This window comes from Nomascus leucogenys, chromosome 13 (genome assembly GCF_006542625.1).
Source record: "Nomascus leucogenys isolate Asia chromosome 13, Asia_NLE_v1, whole genome shotgun sequence".
In the NCBI taxonomy this organism is placed as follows: Eukaryota; Metazoa; Chordata; class Mammalia; order Primates; family Hylobatidae; genus Nomascus; species Nomascus leucogenys.
The window spans coordinates 31,434,787-31,453,573 of record NC_044393.1 but is presented as its reverse complement, the minus strand read 5'-3'; the positions used below and the strand labels follow the sequence as shown (position 1 = coordinate 31,453,573).

General features: G+C 52.5%; 1 protein-coding gene across 2 annotated transcripts in view; it reads right to left on the bottom strand.

Annotated features, from left to right (window-relative positions):
• NOL4L (nucleolar protein 4 like) overlaps positions 1-18,787 on the bottom strand; it is a 143,462-nt gene that overhangs the window by 37,232 nt on the left and 87,443 nt on the right. The window contains exon 1 of one of the 2 annotated variants that reach the window (XM_030825685.1): positions 2,882-3,098. The exons of the other annotated variant lie outside the window; for it this stretch is intronic. The gene's annotated coding sequence lies outside the window, so the exon portion shown is untranslated. Of the gene's footprint in view, positions 1-2,881; positions 3,099-18,787 lie in introns of those variants that run through there. 2 annotated transcript variants of the gene reach the window in all.

Genomic DNA, 18,787 nt, shown 5'->3' with positions numbered 1-18,787 from the left:
AAAGCTCCCACTGGGAAGAACACCAGCCTCAGGCAGTTGCCCCAGCACCAGCTCTATCCTAAAGTGGAGTCTCTTCTCAACCCACTGGTGGGCCCCTCCTTCTGGGCACCTGTAGGCCCCTTCCAGGCCCTGGACATTCTTCCACACGAGGCAACTCTCCCCCTTGTCTCCATGTCAGCGAGCATTACACACACAGCCTTCTGAGCATGCCAAGAAGGTACTGAACCGCATGTGACCCCAACTTAACCACTTCAGTTCATCAGATGGCTTATTAATGGAAGACGAAAAACCCCCAGGATCTAAAGCAACAGGGGTTCAAATCCTTGTTGTGAAGCGGCCGCACACATGAAACATGAGGGTGGTCTGAGCCATAGCTCCTGGGGGGTGTGGGGTCCCAAGGTTGTTGCTTCATGGCTACACCCCAAGCCCACCTAGCCACCAGGGAAGGAGGCCAGCCTTCCAGCACTCCCTGCACAATTCCACTCCTTCCTGCAAACATGCCTCCTCTGCTTACTAGCCATGCAAGCACCAGCTCTTCTGGGAAATATGAGGCAGGAAGGGCTGAGACACAGCCAATCACCTACCACACTGGAGGCATTCTCGCTCTCTCTCTCTCACACTCACTCACATGCACACTGTGTCTGTCAGAAGCGTATTCCCATCTACATGTGGTCCTCTGTTGTCCCTGCTGTCATGGACGCCTGGATGCTCGAAGAGAGCATTTCCCACACCTTCCCACTGTATATCGAGTGGAAAACAGGCTTTTGTTCCTAAGCAAAGGCACCTGGCTGCTCCCCATCAGCATTCCTCACCACAAGGGCTTCGCTGGTACCCTCAGACCCTGCCATTAATGGGGGTTTCTTTAAAAGTGAAGCTGGAGAGAGGAGCTTCAGCAGACAGGGACCTTCCAGCCAAAAGGAAGGCTGGAAGGGAGCCGCTGTGAGCTAATCCCCTGCAGGGCTGTCCTTCCAAGAAAGGAACCCAGACAACACAGAAAAAGTTCTTGAGCAATTCCCAGGCGGTCCAGCTCCACAGAGCCCCAGGGTAGCAGCCACAGGAAAAGTTCCCCAAAGGCGTCTTCTCAGCTGGGAGGAAGGCCGCAGTGAGCTCTGTTCCCACTGTGCGGCAGGAAGGTGCTGAATAGGGTGGTGTCGCGCAGCTCAAGAGGTGCCGTCTTAAAACCCTGCTCTATAAAGCAAGCCCAGCCTGAGCCTGGATTAGACAGGAGCTTGATATTATTCAAGGACACATTTAGGCCCTAATGGCTTTCCAATGAAGGGGTAATTTACTACCCGGGGGGCTAAACTGCCACAGGGCCTAGGCCATAAATGGGCCTTTTCCCCAGACCAACTCAGTCCAGAATCCGGCCTATGTCAGGGGTCAAGACAGGGGCCTGGTCCCATCACACAGATGGCTCTCTCCAGAAGAGCCATGAGGTCCCCCAAACATCTCTCCCCACACCCGCTTTGGTGTGTGTGAGTTGGTGGGGGCGGGGGGGCAGGCTGGGGTTGCCAGCTGATTCTGGGATAAGTAGGGCTTTATCTCAAGGGAGAATCTATTTCAAGCCACAATCCTTCTCAGAAAGAGGAGGAAATCACAGAGTCCAAACACCATTTCAGGTGAAATCAGGAGGTTATTCATCTCCCCTCAGAGCAGACAGAAAGGAAAATCAATGTTTTAGAGGGGGAAAAAAGGTTCCATTTGAATTAATGGGTTTGTGGCTTCTCCATTGATCTGAGCCTCTTCACACTTTCTTTTTGTGCTTTTGTGCTCTTGGGGAGAGGGGAGGGAGTGGGGAATGGGGAGGGGGTGGGCCTCCCATAAGGAAAAGGACGGTCTAACCTTAACCTTTCTACAGGAATAATGCTAATTAGCGAGGCTTAATGAGAACTTCCCCCAGGAAGCGCAGCCCGGTAGGGGCGGCCGGACTCGGGCAAACGCAGCTCCGGGTGGGAGCAGGGTCATTTCTGCTCCCGAGCGGCTGGAATAAAAATGCGGATTGCACTCCCCCCTCCTCCCCATCCAAAGTGTCCAGCCTTGAAGACGAGGTGGAGGGAGGAGAGAGCGGGCGGAGGCGTAAATCCAACTTAACCCCTGCGCGCGCCCTCGAGGCGGCCGGCTGCCCCCGCCCCGCCGTGTCCCATCATTAAGGAAGGCCCCTTCGCCAGGGGCCGCCGACGCCCGCGGCTTCCGGTCAGACGGTGCACCTGAGAGGGACACCCCATCCCCTCCCGGGAGGGACCCGGGCCTGCCGAAGTGGGCTCAACTCTGCAAACCGCGTCTCAACTCCCCGCGCCGCGCCGGGGAACCCCTCCCTGACACTCAACGCTTCCCGTCCTCACATCCCCAAACACAGTCCACTTCCCTTCTCGTGGCGGCCGCGGCAACCCGAGCCCGGCCCCCACCCGGCCGCCAGAGAACGCCTCCCTCCCCGGGACGCGGTGCCGAGCCCGCTGCACACCGAGCGGTCGTCGCACAATACCGCTGCGCGGCGCGCACAATCACCGCCCCCCAGGACCCGCGGCGCGCACCCCGGCAGTGGGGTGCGTCCCGCGACCCTGGACGCTCAGGGCCAGACACACCTCTTGGGCGCCCCGCGGCCCCCACAGTGCAGCCTTCATCGCCCCCCCCCACTCTCGGGCACACTCACCCGTCCCCCGCCCCAGCCTACTCCGCCCGCCCAGGGCGCAGCCGCTCCTCCGCGCCCCCTTCCTCAGCCCCGGCAAAGGAAGCTCCCCCTGCGCCCCCCTACCCAGAACCGCCCCCAGCCCCCCGCCCCCTAACCGCAGCTCAACGGCCAGCGGCAGCAGCCGGAGAAGGGGGGCGGCGGCTGGGGCCCCGGAAACGGCCCGATCGCCGGGATCCGGGCCGGACTCCGTACCTGGGCTGGAGGCGAGGCGGAGATGGGCGGTCGGGATCCGCGAGTGAGCGGGGCGGGCGGCGGTGACAGCCCCACAGCTCCAGCTGCTGCTGCTGCTGCTGCCGCCGCGGCCGCCCGGGGAGAGGGGCTGGCACCGCCGCGGCGCGTCACTGCCCGGCCCGGGGGCGGGGGTGGCCAGGAGGAGGGCCCAGGCGAGCAGCGGCGGCAGCGGCGGCGGCGCCGCGGCCCGGAGGAAGGGGGAGGGGGCACCGGGCACGGGGAGGCGGGAGAGGGGGGCGGGACCGGGCACGGGGCGGGGGCGGGGGGGAGGGGAGCGCAGGGAGGGCGCAAGCAGGGGGAATAGGAGGAGCAGCAGGAGGAGGTGGCGGAGGGGCGGGTGAGAGGGAGGAGTGGGCACGGGGGGAAGGGGAGAGAGGAAAACGAGGCACCCAGGGAGAGAGGAGAGGAGAAAGGAGGGAGAGAGGCGCGGGGGGAGAAGAGGAGGAAGGAGGGGGCGCTGGGCCAGGTAGAGGGGGATAAGGGCGCGCTGGACGCGCCGCCGTGCGCTTCGGTGGGGAGCGCGCTCTTAAGGGGGAAGAGCTTCGAGGAAGATCCTTGCACGGGGCTGAGCCCGGAAAGAAGGCGCTGGGATCTGTGCCTACCCATCGCTCCCGGAGGCTGCGGTCTCTGGGTCCGGTGGGGGCTGGGGGGAGTGGGCACCCGGCGGGCTGTCTGCGGTCAGGCCAGGAGAGGGAGACTTGGCCCAAAGAAAGTGACTCAGGCACCCTCAGGAACTCTCGGCGCCCGGGGCCCCTTCGGGCAGCCTTTGACCCCCGTGCGTCTCTAGGGTCCCCAGGGACGCGGGTACTTGTGGGGCGGGGCTGCCGGGCCTCGGGGTTCGGCTCCCCCGGGCGGCCGGAGCGAGACCCCGGGCTGGGAAAGCCAGGCACGTGGCCGGCTCTCTGCCGTGCCCCCGCCCCACCCCCACGGCAGGGCCCCCAGTGCTTGATCAAGTTCAAGCTCGAGCTCCTCGGCGCGCTGCCCACCGGCTGCCCCTCCGCGCCCCTCCCCCTTCCCCATCCTCACCGTCTCGCTCTTCACTCTTCCTTTGTCTCTTTCCCACCACTTAGTTTACACCCCCTCCGCCCTCCTCCCCGCCCCCTGCGGGCGCCCGAGTGTCCGGGAGGCGCTCACCTGTTCGACCCAAACATCTACGCGACCCCCAGCGCCCGCCGCCCGCTCGCGCCCGCGTGCCCGCCCCCGCCCCGCTGCCGGTCATTGTGCTCCGCCAGCCCACACGGGGCCAGGTCCTGACGGCGCGCGAGCCACAGTTGTAAAGTAATAGGATAATCTCGGGGACGCCGCTCCAGCCCAGACCCGGGCACCCACTGTCCGCGGAGACGGCACCGCCGGGGAGGGGGGCCACGCGGATCCCAGAGTCGGTCCCCCGGGCGGACAGACCCCTGCCCGGGGCGCAGGAGGAGGCGGGACGGGCGTCGCGGGGTGGGAGCCCTGGACCTCCGAGCAACCTCGGACTCGGCCCGAAAAGCAACACTCTGGTCACCAAACCGCAGAATTAGACCCCGATGGAGAAAATGGGTCAGGGGACCCATTCCCACCCCACCCCTCCAAATCCAGACCCTCCGCTACCACAGATCAGCCTCGAAAAAAGCCTGTGCTTCAACAAGGATGGGGAGCTGCCCTCGTGGAATTCTGTGGGGAAATTGCCAAAAAAAAAAAAAAAAAAAAAAACTAAAAAAAACCCTGATAAGGATCCCACCTCCTGATTCCTCTGGTCGCATCCGAAGAGGAAGGGCAATTTCTACTGACTCTTTACGCTACCATTCATTCACGGTGGAACCAGCAGAGAAGAGAAAACGAGACAGCCACCGCGATTGTTTGCAATTTTGAAACTGACTGCCTTTAACCCTCCAACTTTTTTTCTGTAAAAAGCCTTTTTCTTTCTTCCTCTGAAAGCTTTGCATTGTGAACAATCCATGGTAAACAAGGCTCCCTCTACAGCCGCGAGCGCGAAGTACAACCCCACAGGTTCAGGGCCCAGCGTTTACCCGTCAGAAAAATAAAATGATGACAAGACATCACATTAGTGCCATGCAGGCTTCCTTCCGCACATGCTCAAGACTGTGCTGTCAATAGAAAACCCACACTTTCTTTTTAAAGGAGGGTTTAGGCACATTTACTCATTAGCACCTTTTATTCCTGAAATCAAATGTGTTTTCAAACCAATTCACTCTCCCCAGTTTACTAGATCTTCTCATCCTCGGTGGTGTGGGGCAGGTGGGAGGCTTTATTTATCCACACATGCTGGTGCCCAGTAATGATTTTTAGAACGAACTAGTGGCCACAGCTCTTAAGTTCATCCAGGAAATGTGTTTCCAACGCGGGAACTGTCCATCCTCACTCTGAAAATGAGACAATTCAGACTCAGGATTTCCCTCTTTCCCCACCACATTTCCAGAGACCTTTGACTTCTCCTGGCCTGAATTACTATTTCACAGCAGTGGTGGACATCTGAGCTTGAAATATAAAGCCAAATCCAACTGAAGTTCAAAGGTGGAATTGAACCCAGATAACCCACCTCTTCTCTGACTAATAAAAGAGAGCTAGTACCGCCCAGGAGGGCAGAGCAGTGATTTTCTGTAGGCATGAAATGTGAACTCATTTACTATCCCTGAGATAAAACAGTCCGGCCCTGCTCAACCCACAGAAAACAGTTGAGAGCCCTACAGAAACCTGGCTGTTGAGCAGCACTGCAAATGAGGCGAGTTTTCATGTGTGTGTGCTGAAGCCCTCGGAAATCTCCCAGATCCTTATTCCTACACAAGCTGCCACTCCTGGAGTAACCTTGTGTAGGTTGTTTTCAGTGTCCTTGTGCCACTCCCCCACTCCTTAAAGTGGCCACAGCATGAGTCCCAACGAGGAATCGGGTGACCTAGTTTCTTGACCACTAATTCTCCCAGTGATGTATCCCTTCTTCTGGCCCCAGCCCGATAGGAGACCATGGCAGAGAAAGCTGATCCCATCTGCTTTGGGGGGGGCAATGCTGCCACAGGTCCCCACCAGCCTCTGAAGACATTGGGTGCTTTTGTAAACAGATGATTAGGGTATGCTCTGATGGGACTTTTTAAGCAGCAAACCCCTTTTGTGCAGCTTCCCATATGAAGTAAGCATGTCCCACAAGTGGGGACCTGGCCATGGGACTCTGGTTTGCCATTATTAGGACAAATAGAATCTTAGCGTGACCAGAGCAGACACTGTTCAAGCATGTCAAAACATTAAAAAAAAATTATCCCCACAAATGACTTATTAATGACAGAGGAGAAAATGTACCTGCACAATGGAGCGATCTGGCAGACACTTCCCAATCAAGTCATCAAATTCAGCAGCCTCCAAAGTGGGGCCACCAGACATGATGTCCTCGGCTCCTGAAGGGAGGCACTGGAAGACACAGCATCACTTGAGCCATGTGCTCCCCCAACACGCTTCACCTGAATCTGCTCCTCAAGAGACAACCAGACAAGAAATCCAGAAAGAGAAACTCCACAACACAACAGTCCTGGACTGTACAAAACATTCATTGTCACTAATTGACTTTCTAAATGATGAGATGAAAGAGAAATAACAGCTGGGTGCAGTGGCTCACACCTGTAATCCGAGCACTTTGGGAGGCCGAGGCGGGTGGATCACCTGAGGTCAGGGGTTCGAGACCAGCCTGGCCAACATGGTGAAACCCGGTCTCTACTAAAAATACAAAATTGGATGGGTGTGGTGGCACACACTTGTAATCCCAGCTACTCAGGAGGCTGGGGTAGGAGAATTGCTTGAACCCGGGAAGCGGAGGTTGCAGTGAGCCGAGATTGTGCCGTTGCACTCCAGCCTGGGCGACAGGAGCGAAACTCCATCTCAAAAAAATTAGAGAGAAATAACAACTAAACTTAATGTGTGACTCTTCTTAGATCCTGTAGAGAAGGAGTGAAGTGCAGACAAGGGGTGGGGGAGAGGCAGAGGATGGGGGTGGAGTGAGGGTGGAGGCCAGGGTGGGCTCTGGGCTGAGTGGTCAGGGAAGAGCTCTCCCAGGAGGAAGCCACTGGGTGTCCTAATCCCCAGAGGGCAGAAGTTGACAGCTGGGTGAAGACCTGGGGGCACTGTCTTCCAGGCCGAGGGAATAGCTGGTGCAAAGCTGCTGATGAAAGGAAAGGTGACCAGAGTGGCTAGAGCAATGTGGGCTGGGGGAGGGCAGGAGGGATGAGCGTCGGGGGGCAAACAGGGCCAAGCATGCAACATCCTGAACATCCGCTGTGAGATGTGTGGGCTTTACACTGGGAGTGAGGAGAGGATGCAATCTGAGTTACGTTTTTAGATCAGGAGAGATGAGATTATAAAGGAGCAGAAGTGGTGACAGGGAGGCCAGTGAGGAGGTCCAGTGGAAAGAGTATCATCAGATGGAACTAGTTCAAATTCTGGCTCTGACACTAGATGGATGACTTTGGGCACCACACCTAAACCTCTCTAAGCATCAGTTTCCTCATCTACACGTGATCCACAATGTTTTTGTTGGTTTTATTTTTATTTTTTATTTTTGGCCAAATCTTGCTGTGTCACCCAGGCTGGAGTGCAGTGGCACGATCTGGGCTCACTGCATCCTCTACCTCCCTGACTCGAGCCATTCTTGTGCCTCAGCCTCCCGAGTAGCTGGGATTACAGGTGTGCGCCACCATGCCTGGCTAATTTTTGTATTTTTAGTAGAGATGGAGTTTTACCATGTTGTCCAGGCTGGTCTCAAGCTCCTGGACTCAAGTGATCCACCCACCTTGGCCTTCCAAAGATCCACTATGTTTAACATGTGTTTAACGTAGCATTTGGCACCAAATTTTCCCCTTTGAGATTACAAACTGTGGTAGACAGTCTCCAAGATGGCCCCACGATGACCCTCACCGCCCAGTTTCATACCCTGGTACCATCACAGTGCACAGGGCTGTGGAACCAATGGTACATTGTGGAAATGAGGGTGTGTGACTGCAGAGGCTAGATCCTAAAAGACATCTTGATCTTTTCCCCAGAGGGAGTACTTGGTAGATGGTAGCTTTTATCATCAGGATTGTACATTTCATAATTGCACAACTGGGGTCACATCCCTCTCTCTAAATGCTACATGAGTTCACTCTGCCACCAGCAATATCTAGCAGCATTCATTTCACTGCACACTTGTCACTGCTTACTATTAGCAATCTCTTTTATCTCTGTCAATCTGAGGAGGGAAGAATGGTATCTCTTATTTTCCTTTGCTCCTCTTCACTTGGGAATGTAAATAGATGTTTCTGTGCACTGTGTGTTTATGAGGCACCTGTATTTCTTTTTCTTTCTTTCTTTCTTTCTCTTTCTTTCTTTCTTTCTTTCTGACTAACCTGTTCATATCCTTTGCCCATTTCTCTATTTGAATTGTTGGTCTTTTTTTTTGGTAAGAACTTTTTGGAAATAAGGAAAATTAATCTTTTGTCATGTATTTTGCAAATACGTTTTCCTTTTGTTGTCTTTTTATTTACTTTATGACAAGAATTTTTTTAGCCATATGGAAATTTTACATTTTCATATCATCTTATTTTTTTTTGCCTTTAGGGCTTTAGGGCTTCAGGTTAAAACAAAAGCTTTTTTCCACTCTAAGATTATGAAAGTAATTCACCCATATTTTCTTCTGGAAACTTTATGTCTTCATTACATTTAAATCTTTATTCCATCTTTTATTTATCTCAATATAAGTAATGAAGTGGGGATCTAGCTTATTTTTTTCTAAATGGCTTTCTAAGTGGTGTCAATACCATCTTTTATCTTTTATTTTTTATTTTTGAAACAGGGTCTCACTCTGTTACCCAGACTGAAGTGCAGTGGCATGATCTTGGCTCATGCAGGCTCAACCTCCTGGGCTCAAGCAATCCTCCTGCCTTAGCCTCCCAAAGTGCTGGAATTACTGGCATGTGCCACTGCACCTGGCCTAAATATCATCTTTTAAATAACTCATCTTTATCCATTAATTGGAAATGTCATCTTATACTAATTTTCTATTATGTGTGGATTTTTATTATATTCTGTTGATCTACTATTCCTGTCTCGGTATTATGGCTTTAAAATATGTTTTCTGGGCCAGGTGCAGTGGCTCACGCCTGTAATCCCAGCACTTTTGGAGGCTGAGGCAGGAGAATGGTATGAACCCGGGAGGCAGAGCTTGCAGTGAGCCGAGATCATGCCACTGCACTCCAGACTGGGTGACAGAGTGAGACTCCCTCTCAAATAAATAAATAAATAAATAAATAAAGTTTTCTGGCCTGGCATGGTGACTCACGCCTGTAATCCCAGCACTTTGCAAAGCCGAGGTGGGCAGATCACTTCAGGTCATGAGTTTGAGACCAGCCTGGCCAACATGGTAAAACCCCGTCTCTACTAAAAATACAAAAATTAGCTGGGCTTGGTGGTGCGTGTCTGTAGTCCTAGCTACTGGGGAGGCTGAGGCAGGAGAATCGCTTGAACCCAGGAAGGGGAGGCTGCAGTAAGCAGGGATCATGCCACTGCACTCCAGCCTGGGCGACAGAGAGAGACTCCATCTCAAAATATATATATCTATAATGTATATATATGTTTTCCTACTAGGTAGGGCTAGCATCCATCTCTACCCCATAAACTGTCCCTGCCCACACCATAACAAAAATGATTGAAGCAGTGCCACAGCCAAGGGGTACTCTAGGTGCAGCATATTTATGGAGAAATGAGAGATGTTTCTCCTGGGGGACTGGGGGGTGAGAGGGAAGGTTCTTCGGAAGAAATGACATTTACTGTGAACCAAAGAAGGTGGGAGGCTTGTGACAGGTGGAAAGTAGGGAGGCATCCGGCCGGAAGAGGAGGACATGGAGAACACCAGGGCTTCACACGTGCCTGGATTCAAAACACCCGACCTGTGGGCTGGGCCGTAGCGCTGACTATCCATTTATTCTTTATATTAACTGATTTTTGCATAGCTGCCTGCAACCTCACAGTCAGTTTGACAGCTTTGCTGAAATCTAGGAGAAACAGTCCAATACTATTTCCTCATTCTTCTCTATTTAGATAAATTTTCCATTACGAATACAACTAACTGAGCCTGACTTGTTGAAATACATTCTCCTGAAAACCATGATAAAAGGTAAAAATTACAATTTAATTATTCTCCTTTTCAAAAAGTCTTGCTTTAAAATGTCATCAGTTAATTCTGGTCATGTCACTCTCCTATTCCAAAACCTTCAATAGCTCCCAGTCACCGGCGGAATTGAGTTATAGCTCTCTCTGGTCTGGCGTTGTAGGCCCCACTGCCCTGCTGGCCTTATTTCCTTCTGTTCCTCTCTGGGAACTGTGATGCAGACGGACTTGCCATCTTTTGTCCCCTAGTCACCCATATGTGACCCCTCCATGCCTTTGACCACACATGTTTTTAGGCCTTCCACAAATATGCACGGAGCCACTACCACACACCAGGCACCATGACAAGTGCAGGTGACATGGCAATGTACAATACGGACTCAGGGTTGACCACAGGGAGCCTCCAGGCCAGCAGGGGAGAGAGAGATTAAACAAGTGATGTCATAGGATCCTGATCTGCATGTTGGTCATGGGCGGTGTATTCCAGTTTGTACTTGATAGTCCTGAAACATACTAGGAAGGAAGTGCCCAGGGTGTGAGAAGGATGTAGCAGATCTGGGAGGGCTCCACTGAGGTGACATTTAAGTTGGGCACTGAAGGATGCATGGTGTTCATGAGGTGGAAAGGTGCCTGGGCTGTCAACAAAGACACCTTCCACCCCAGCCAAATCAAGATCCTTCCACAGACTGCCACCCAGCTTGCTCTGAACTGACGCGTTTGTGGTACTTTCTGTTTCCTGCATTAAACTTCATTTTCCCAACTGGGTCATTCACTGTGAGGGCTGGGACAGGTTCTTAGAAGAGTTACCCTGCACACAGTAGGGATGCATCACTGCCTCACTCAGGGCCCTTCCTGCCCACTGCCAGCACAGCTCTGAAGTCTTCGACAGAGCTCAGAATGAAGCGGGCCATCCTGGACACGGGCCACACTTTGTAACTCCCATGGGGCATGCACATGCCTCTTTTCCCTCCCTTCTTTCCTGGTGCCCTTGGAGAGGCTCAGAGAAAACACCAAGGCCAGCCACAACCCTGCATTTCCACTTGCAGGTGTGTACACAATAAAATGAACACAGATGTTCCCTAAAGAACACACAGTAGGCCAGGCATGGTGGCTCACACCCATAATCCCAGCACTTTGGGAGGCTGAGGTGGGAAGATCACTTGAAGTCTGGAGTTCGAGATAAGCCTGGGCAACATAGCAAGACCCTGTCTCTGCAAAAAGAATTTAGCTGTGCATGATGGCATGCACCCGTAGTCCCGGCTACTGTGGAGGCTGAGGTGGGAGGATTGCTTGAGGCTGGGAGATCAAGGATGCAGTGAGCTGTGATTGTGCCACTGCATTCCAGCCTGGGCCATAGAGCATGACCCTGCCTCGAAAGATGGAAAGAAGAAAGAACACATAGCAGACTGGAAGGCTGGTCATAGCAGCACTATTCACAACAGCTCCCAACTGTCCACCAATGAAGGATGGATACATTGTGGGCCCACCATACCATGAAATACTACTCAGCCATAAAAAGAAACAAACTACTGACGCATGCCATAACACAGATGACGCTCACACACTCATGCTTGTGAGCAAACGAGTACATACTGTACAATTCCATTTCTATAAAGTTCTAGAACAGGTAAAATCAATGTATGCTCCTAGAAGTCAGGTCAGTGGTCACCCTGTCCCAGGGGCAGTGACTAGAGGGAGCACAAGGGGTCTTTAGGGTGGTGCCAATGTTTTGTTTCTTGATCTGGACATAGGTCACAGGAGGTGAGGTCAGTTTGTGAACTTGGCTGAGCTGTGAAACTGACTGATGCATGCTCTTTTCTGAATGTGCATTATGCTTCAGTAGAAGTTTCAAAAGGGGAAACAGCAAGCCAGGCCAGCTTCCATGGCTAAGCAGCCTGGAGCTCGTTGTAGTCGATTACTGCGACCCACTGGACACCAGGCACCTGTGCTGGGCAGTGTGTATGTGTTATTTAATCCACCAAATAACAAGGTTCATATTCATTTGCCATTGTGCACATGAAGACTAGGGGCTTCTGGGAGGAAGATTAAGTGACTCACCCAGTCACCCAAGAGTGGGGAAACTGGCACTCAGAGAGCAGGTGACACATCCACAGTCATGGAGCTAGAAGCCACTGGCTGTGCTGGACCAAGATGTATGGGTCTCCAGGGTGTGTGGTGGGCCCTGCTAAGGTGAGACCACTGAGCCAGGCCACGTGGTGCTGCGCTTCACCGACCTCCAGCAGAGCAGGAGGAACCCACCAGAGCGAGTCAGATGCAGCCAGAGATTTCCCTTGGGCCAAGACCTGGGAATGGGCTAGGGCTGCTGTGAGGCCCTGCCTTGGGATGGACCCCAGGGCTTCACCATACAAGCCTTGGAAGGAGGCTGGCCTTGGAAGCCTGAAGGGATGAAACTCCAGCTGGCTCTCTGGCAGGTGAGGAGAGGTAAGGACCCTCCACGGGCTGTAGGGGTGTGAGACTAACTTACGTTCACTCAATCCAAGGAAGCCATGCAGGGAAACAGGGGCAGGTTACCAAGAAAAAGAGGCAGGCAGCACCTCCTTCCTAGGCCTTCAGTCCCTTCATGACAGAGCCCACAGCTCCGGCGCGGATGATGGCCCAAGGCTCTGGGGCCCGGGATGCTGCATGGGGACCTTTCTGGGGCTGAATCTAGTGTGGGGGGACATGTCCAGGTGTGGAGGGGAGTGGGCAGCTGCGGACACGCTCTGTTTGCACTCAGGCCCTTGCTTGGTGTGACCTCAGGCAGGTGACTTGGCTCTCCAAGCCTTGGTTTCCTCATCTCTAAAATGAGGGAACAACAGCAGGGACTTGTTTTTGAAGGTTGCAGTGAGGCCTAAATGCAGCGATAGCTGAAGAGGCCTGGACTGGTGCTGGGCACAGAGCACCGCCTGAACCGTAGCTATGGATAGTGATGGTACTATGAAAACTAAGTAATAACTCAGTCATCAGTCCACACGCATTTATTGAGCCCCTACTATGCTCCAAGGCCCGGTCCAGGTGCAGGGACCGCAGTGGTGAGATAAGCAGACCTGGGTCTGTTCATGTGGAGCCGATGGTGCTGGTGCTGGTGCTGCCGTGGCCTCAGCTTGTCCCTACTCTGACTGTTGCTTTCTTTTTCCTTTCTATTTCCCCACCTCTTCCCTTGAGAAATAACAGCATTAAGGTTGGAGAGACTAGGGCTCTCTTTCTTACTAATTCTGTGACTTCAGACAAATTACTGGCCAGGCGCAGTGGCTCATGCCTATAATCCCAGCACTTTGGGAGGCCAAGGCAGGTGGATCACCTGAGGTCAGGAGTTCAAGACCAGTCTGACCAACATGGTGAAACCTCGTCTCTACTAAAAATACAAAAATTAGCTGGGTGTGGTGGCACATGCCTGTAATCCTAGCTACTTGGGAGGCTGAGGCAGGAGAATCACTTGAACCCAGGAGGTGGAGCTTGTAGTGAGCTGAGATCATGCCGCTGCACTCCAGCCTGGGCCACAGAGTGAGATTCCATCTCAAAAAAAAAAAAACAAAAACAAACAAAAACACACACACACACACAAATTACTTAAGCTCTCTAAAGCCGAGCCTCAGTTTCCCTGTGTGCTGAGGAACTGAATTCTGTGTCTGGGGGGTACCCAGCACACAGAAGGCCCCCAACAATTGCTGTTCCTGCTCCCCTGCCTACCTCCCTCTCCTCTCTTCTTCCTCCCCACTTCCCCCATTTCCTTTCCTTACCATTCTTTTTCTCTGCCCAAGCCTTCGGCATCTTAACACCCAAAGCGATTGTCAAAGTTTAGTTGATGGTGCCCAGGCTGTGGCAGAGACTGTGAACCACTTTTCTTGATATTATACCCTGAATCAACATTCTCCCTTATCTTTTTCAACCACAGAGGGTAGAAACATGAAATTCTTTCTTTCCCAGCCTCCCTTACAGCTGGGAACCATGTGACCCTCTTGCAGCAATGAGACATCCACACAATGCCTCGAACATGGACAAGGTTGGAGCAATAGCAACTTGCAACCATGAGGAAAAGACTCAACAACATCGCAGAGACATCAACCCAACATTGCAAACGGCACCAGTGGCGGCTCCTCCATTCTTCTTGTTTTAGGAGTAAAATAACTTCATGTTTTGCTATAGTCAACTGCGTTTGGGGGCCTGTAGTCAAAAGCATTCCTGACTTATTCACATGGCTCCTGTCTGCGGGTGGACTAGATGGCAAGGATCCCCCACTCCTATGTGGCCTTTTCTCTTTCAAGAGGACACAGGAGCCTCTTGACTCTTTGAAGAGGACACAGGGATGCTACGTCCAGGCACCTGCCGTGCGTACTGTGGTGCCTGGGGAGCAGACGAGCATTTAGTTCCCTCACTTGTGGACTCCGAAGGAGGGAAAACTGTCACAGCTGCAGCACAAGTGTGCCTGGGCACTTCCTCAGCCACAGGAGTATCCCAGTTAAAGAACATCTTCTGTTTCTATCTTATCTCTTCTTGAGGTATTTAGAGCCATTCTAAATGCCAGAGCCTTAGAATGACCATGGGGCTGGCAGGGCATGGGCTCTGTGACTCATATCTGTCGAGGAGGCTGCTTATGGTTGCGCTGGACCAAGCCCCTCTCCTTGACTGTCTTCAGCACCACAGGCCAAAGCTCAGGGCTGCCCAGGCCTGTTCCTGGGGTGGTGCAGGAGAGGCAGATGGGCTGCTGGGGACAAAAGGGGCAAGTGCGCGGGTTCTGGGCTCCGTGCCCAGCATTGCCAGCAACACGCCTGTCTGCTGCTGACCCCTGACCCACTCAACTTCCTCCCCAAAAGACAGTCCCTTGAAGAAAGGGGTTCCTCCATCAAAATGCAAAATTTGAAAGCCACAAATGTCTAACCCAAACCTGCTGATCTAGTAATAGGGAAGCTGTAGCATGAAGAAGTTAGATGGCTGGGGCATAGTGGCTCATGTCCCAGCACTTTGGGGAGGCTGAGGTGGGGGATTGCTTAAGCCCAGGAGTTCAAGACCAGCCTGAGCAACATGGCGAGACCCCATCCCTACAAAAAATACAAACATTAGCTGGGTGCGGTGTTGCGCACCTGTGGTCTCAGCTACTCGGGGGGCTGAAGTGGGAGAATCGCTTGAGCTCAGGAGGTCAAGGCTGCAGTGAGCTGTGAACAAATCACTGCACCCCAATAAAATAAGTTAGATGGCTCGTGGGGCAGAGGCACACCTAGAACCAGAGTCGCTGGACTCCCTTCTCAGGTGCTCATCTCCACTTTCGACCTGAGACAGGCCCAGGTCCCTGCCCTGCTCCCCCCTGGCAGAGAAAGATCACCACTAGGCTTCACATCACAACACATGTGTACCTGGCTGGCAGGCCCTGGGAGAGCTGCCTCTGAAGACGGCTCCCAGGCATAGCTCCCACTTGCTCCTCTATCCGAGCCCCACTGCTGTTCCTACCCCAGGGTCTTTGCATGTGCTGTCTCCCGTGCCTGGAAAGCCCTCCCACTTCATCTCTGCAGGGCTGGCCACTTCTCACCATTCAGGCCTTGGCTCGGATGCCGCCTCTTCAGAGAGGCCTTCTCGCCCTGAGGCACAGTCTGTCATCTTACTCTATTTTAATTATCTACCCCAAATTTCCTCCTTTTGCATATTTTTTTTATATTGCCTTGTTTATCATCTCCAGGTCTGTGAGCTCCTAGGGATGGGTACCTTATCTGTCTCATTCACTGCGGTATCCTCCATGCTTGGAATGACCTCCAGCATGTAGTAGGAACCTCGGAAATGATTTTTGAGTGAATAAAGGAAGAAATTTCTTTCTTTCTTTTTTTTTTTTTGAGATAGAGTTTCACTCTTGTTGCCCAGGCTGGAGTACAGTGGCATGATCTCAGCTCACTGCAACCTCTGCCTCCCAGGTTCAAGCGATTCTCCTGCCTCAGCCTCCCGAGTAGCTGGGACTACAGGTGCCTGCCACCACAGCCGGCTAATTTTTTGTATTTTTAGTAGAGACAGGGTTTCATCATGTTGACCGGGCTGGTCTCGAACTGACCTCAGGTGATCCGCCCACTTCAGCCTCCCAAAATGTGCTGGGATTACAGGCATGAACCACCACACCTGGCCTAGGAAATTTCTTTAAAACCACAGGATGCTGTGTTGCAGGGAGGACAAGGGTCTGGTGGGCCGTGAGCAGAAGCTGTGCTGTGTGCCTCTCAGTCTGAATAGGGGTGGGGGAGCTACCCGCCTGCTGGGATCCACACCCAGTCATCCCGAGCAAAACAAAGCAGACAGCACAAATTCACAAAGCAACACTATGCCCTCCCACCCTCAAAAAAAAAAAAAAAAAAAAAAAAAAAAAAAAAAAAAAAAAAAAACCCCGATAATGAGGTAAACACAATCATGACCAGGAAAAAGCTTGGCCATGCTTCTTCCAGTCCACCCAAAGCCATTATCTCTAATTGATCTCCAGACATCAGCTGCTGAAGTGTCTGAAACCCTCCTGCACCCTCCAGGTCTGGTTACAAAGCCCGGGCCCACCCACCCGCCCCGTGGAGTCAGGTCTCCTGGAGCTGCTCTTTGCTGGGGGTGACAGGGCCTATCTGGGCCCCACATGAAAAGGACCCATCAGGCTGACAAGAGTCAGGGTGGGTCAAGAACCTGTGTAAAAGCCACAACCACTAAATGCTCAGCTGCCAGGGGGCTGAGCTGCCTGAGTTTCAGTGCCTTAAGTAGAAGGCTTGACAAAGCCATCAGGGGTCCCGCATTCAAAATAAAAAGCAAGGAAAACCAGGGAGGGCTGCAGAAAAGCACCCTGCCCAAAATATCCCACTAGTTCTGGGTGAAACAGGCACCCAAAAGCTGGAGTGAGGAGTTTAGTTGCAAAACGGAACAGGACTTAGCCACAAGATCACGAATCCCTTCTGGGTCTCGGTCAGGATGTGGCGGTCACAAGGGCGGCCATCGGTACAGGGACTGTCTGGATGTTTTGAGCTGCTCCTTCCTGGCCCAGCCCAGGAAAGACGTCTCCTTTCCTGTTAGGTCTCTCTTGTCCTTAGAAACAGAGCAGGAGCCAGCTCCCTGGGCTGCCTGGCAGGGGTGTTTTACTGCCAGAGCTCTGCAGGACACAGCCACTGCCTCTCTTCATTCATGGACGCCCAGGTAGCAGCTCCTGACCTCTGCAAGCTTTTCCCTTGACACACACAAAGCATCCCCAGGCCAGCCCTGCATGCAGGGTTGCTGCTTATAGCACCAGGCAGCTCTCCTGCTTGCAACAGTAAATTACGAGTGCTTCCTGCATTTTTTTCCCCAGATAATAAAGTTGAAAGGCCACCTTGGCATCCTCGCATTTGTGGGGGTGGAGGTCTGCAGCCCGGAAGGGGCTCGAGCCTCAAGGAGCTGCTGGGGACAATGAGCTGTTCAGGTTCGGGGTATCTGCCAACCCCATGACACTGGCTTTCCAGACAGGGTGGTGGCTGTTTTCCACTTTCCCATACAGCTTCGGGGAAGCGAGAGGAAAGAAAAGACACAGACCTCTCCCAGCCCAGGTTGCCCTCACAAAAGAGAAGAAATGCTCACTTTCTGTGAGAATTTGGAAATTGTAGTAAGTTTCTAGAAAGCACCTCAGGATGTTCAAGAACATATACTGATTACAAAAATAATGCCCCATAACAAAAGATGTTTGACGATGAGCTTTTCTCGCCTCTCTCTGTTCTCTTAAAAAAAAAAGTTTCTGATAAATCATTCCCTCTCAAGTTTAGAAATGCCCTATTTTCACAGGGCATGGTGGCTCATGCCTGTCATTCCAGCACTTTAGGAGGCCAAAGTGGGAGGATCGCTTGAGCCCAGGAGTTCAAGACCAGCCTGGGCAACACGTGAAGCCCCATCTCTATAAAAAAAGGCAAAAAAATTAGCCAGGTGTGGTGGTGTGTGCCTGTAGTCCCAGCTACTTGGGAGGCTGAGTTGGGATGATCACTAGAGCCTGGGAAGTCAAGGCTGCATTGAGCTGTGATTGCACCACTGCACTCTACCGTGGGCAACGGGAGTGAGACCCTGTCTCAAAAAAAAAAAAAAAAAAAAAAGAAAAGAAATGCACTATTTTCGCTATTTTCTTTGGGAGGCCCAGAAGTTCAAGATCAGCCTGGGCAACAAAGTGAGGCATTGTTTCTACTTAAAAAAAATTTTTGTTTGTTTGTTTTTGAGACAGAGTCTTGGTCTTGCTCTGTTGCCCAGGATGGAGTGCAGTGGTGCGATCTTAGCTCACTGCAACCTCTGCCTCCCAGGTTCAAGTGATTCTCCTGCCTCAATCTCCTGAGTACCTGGGATTACAGGCTCCTGCCACCACGCCTGACTAATTTTTGTATTTTTAGTAGAGACGGGGCTTCACCATGTTGATCAGGCTGGTCTCAAACTCCTGGCCTTGTGATCTGCCCACCTTGGCCTCCCAAAGTGCTGGGATTACAGGCGTGAGCCACTGCTCCCGGCCAAAAAAAAAATTTGTTTTAAAGAAATGCGCTATTTTGCATGATACCATTTTAGGAGGATGGGGAATGCTGTGCTATCCATGTTCAGAGCCCCCCGATCCTGACACTGGGCTCATAGTGCTCCTGGCTCTCAGTCCACCTCTGTTTGTCAGTGAACAAAGAGGCCTGGGATAAAGTATCTTCACTTAATGCTCGTGTGGTCAGATCAGTGGTGCTGCTGCAGTATTTTTCCTCCACCAAAAAGGGAATACAAACATTTTTAGGCATTAAACAATTTTTG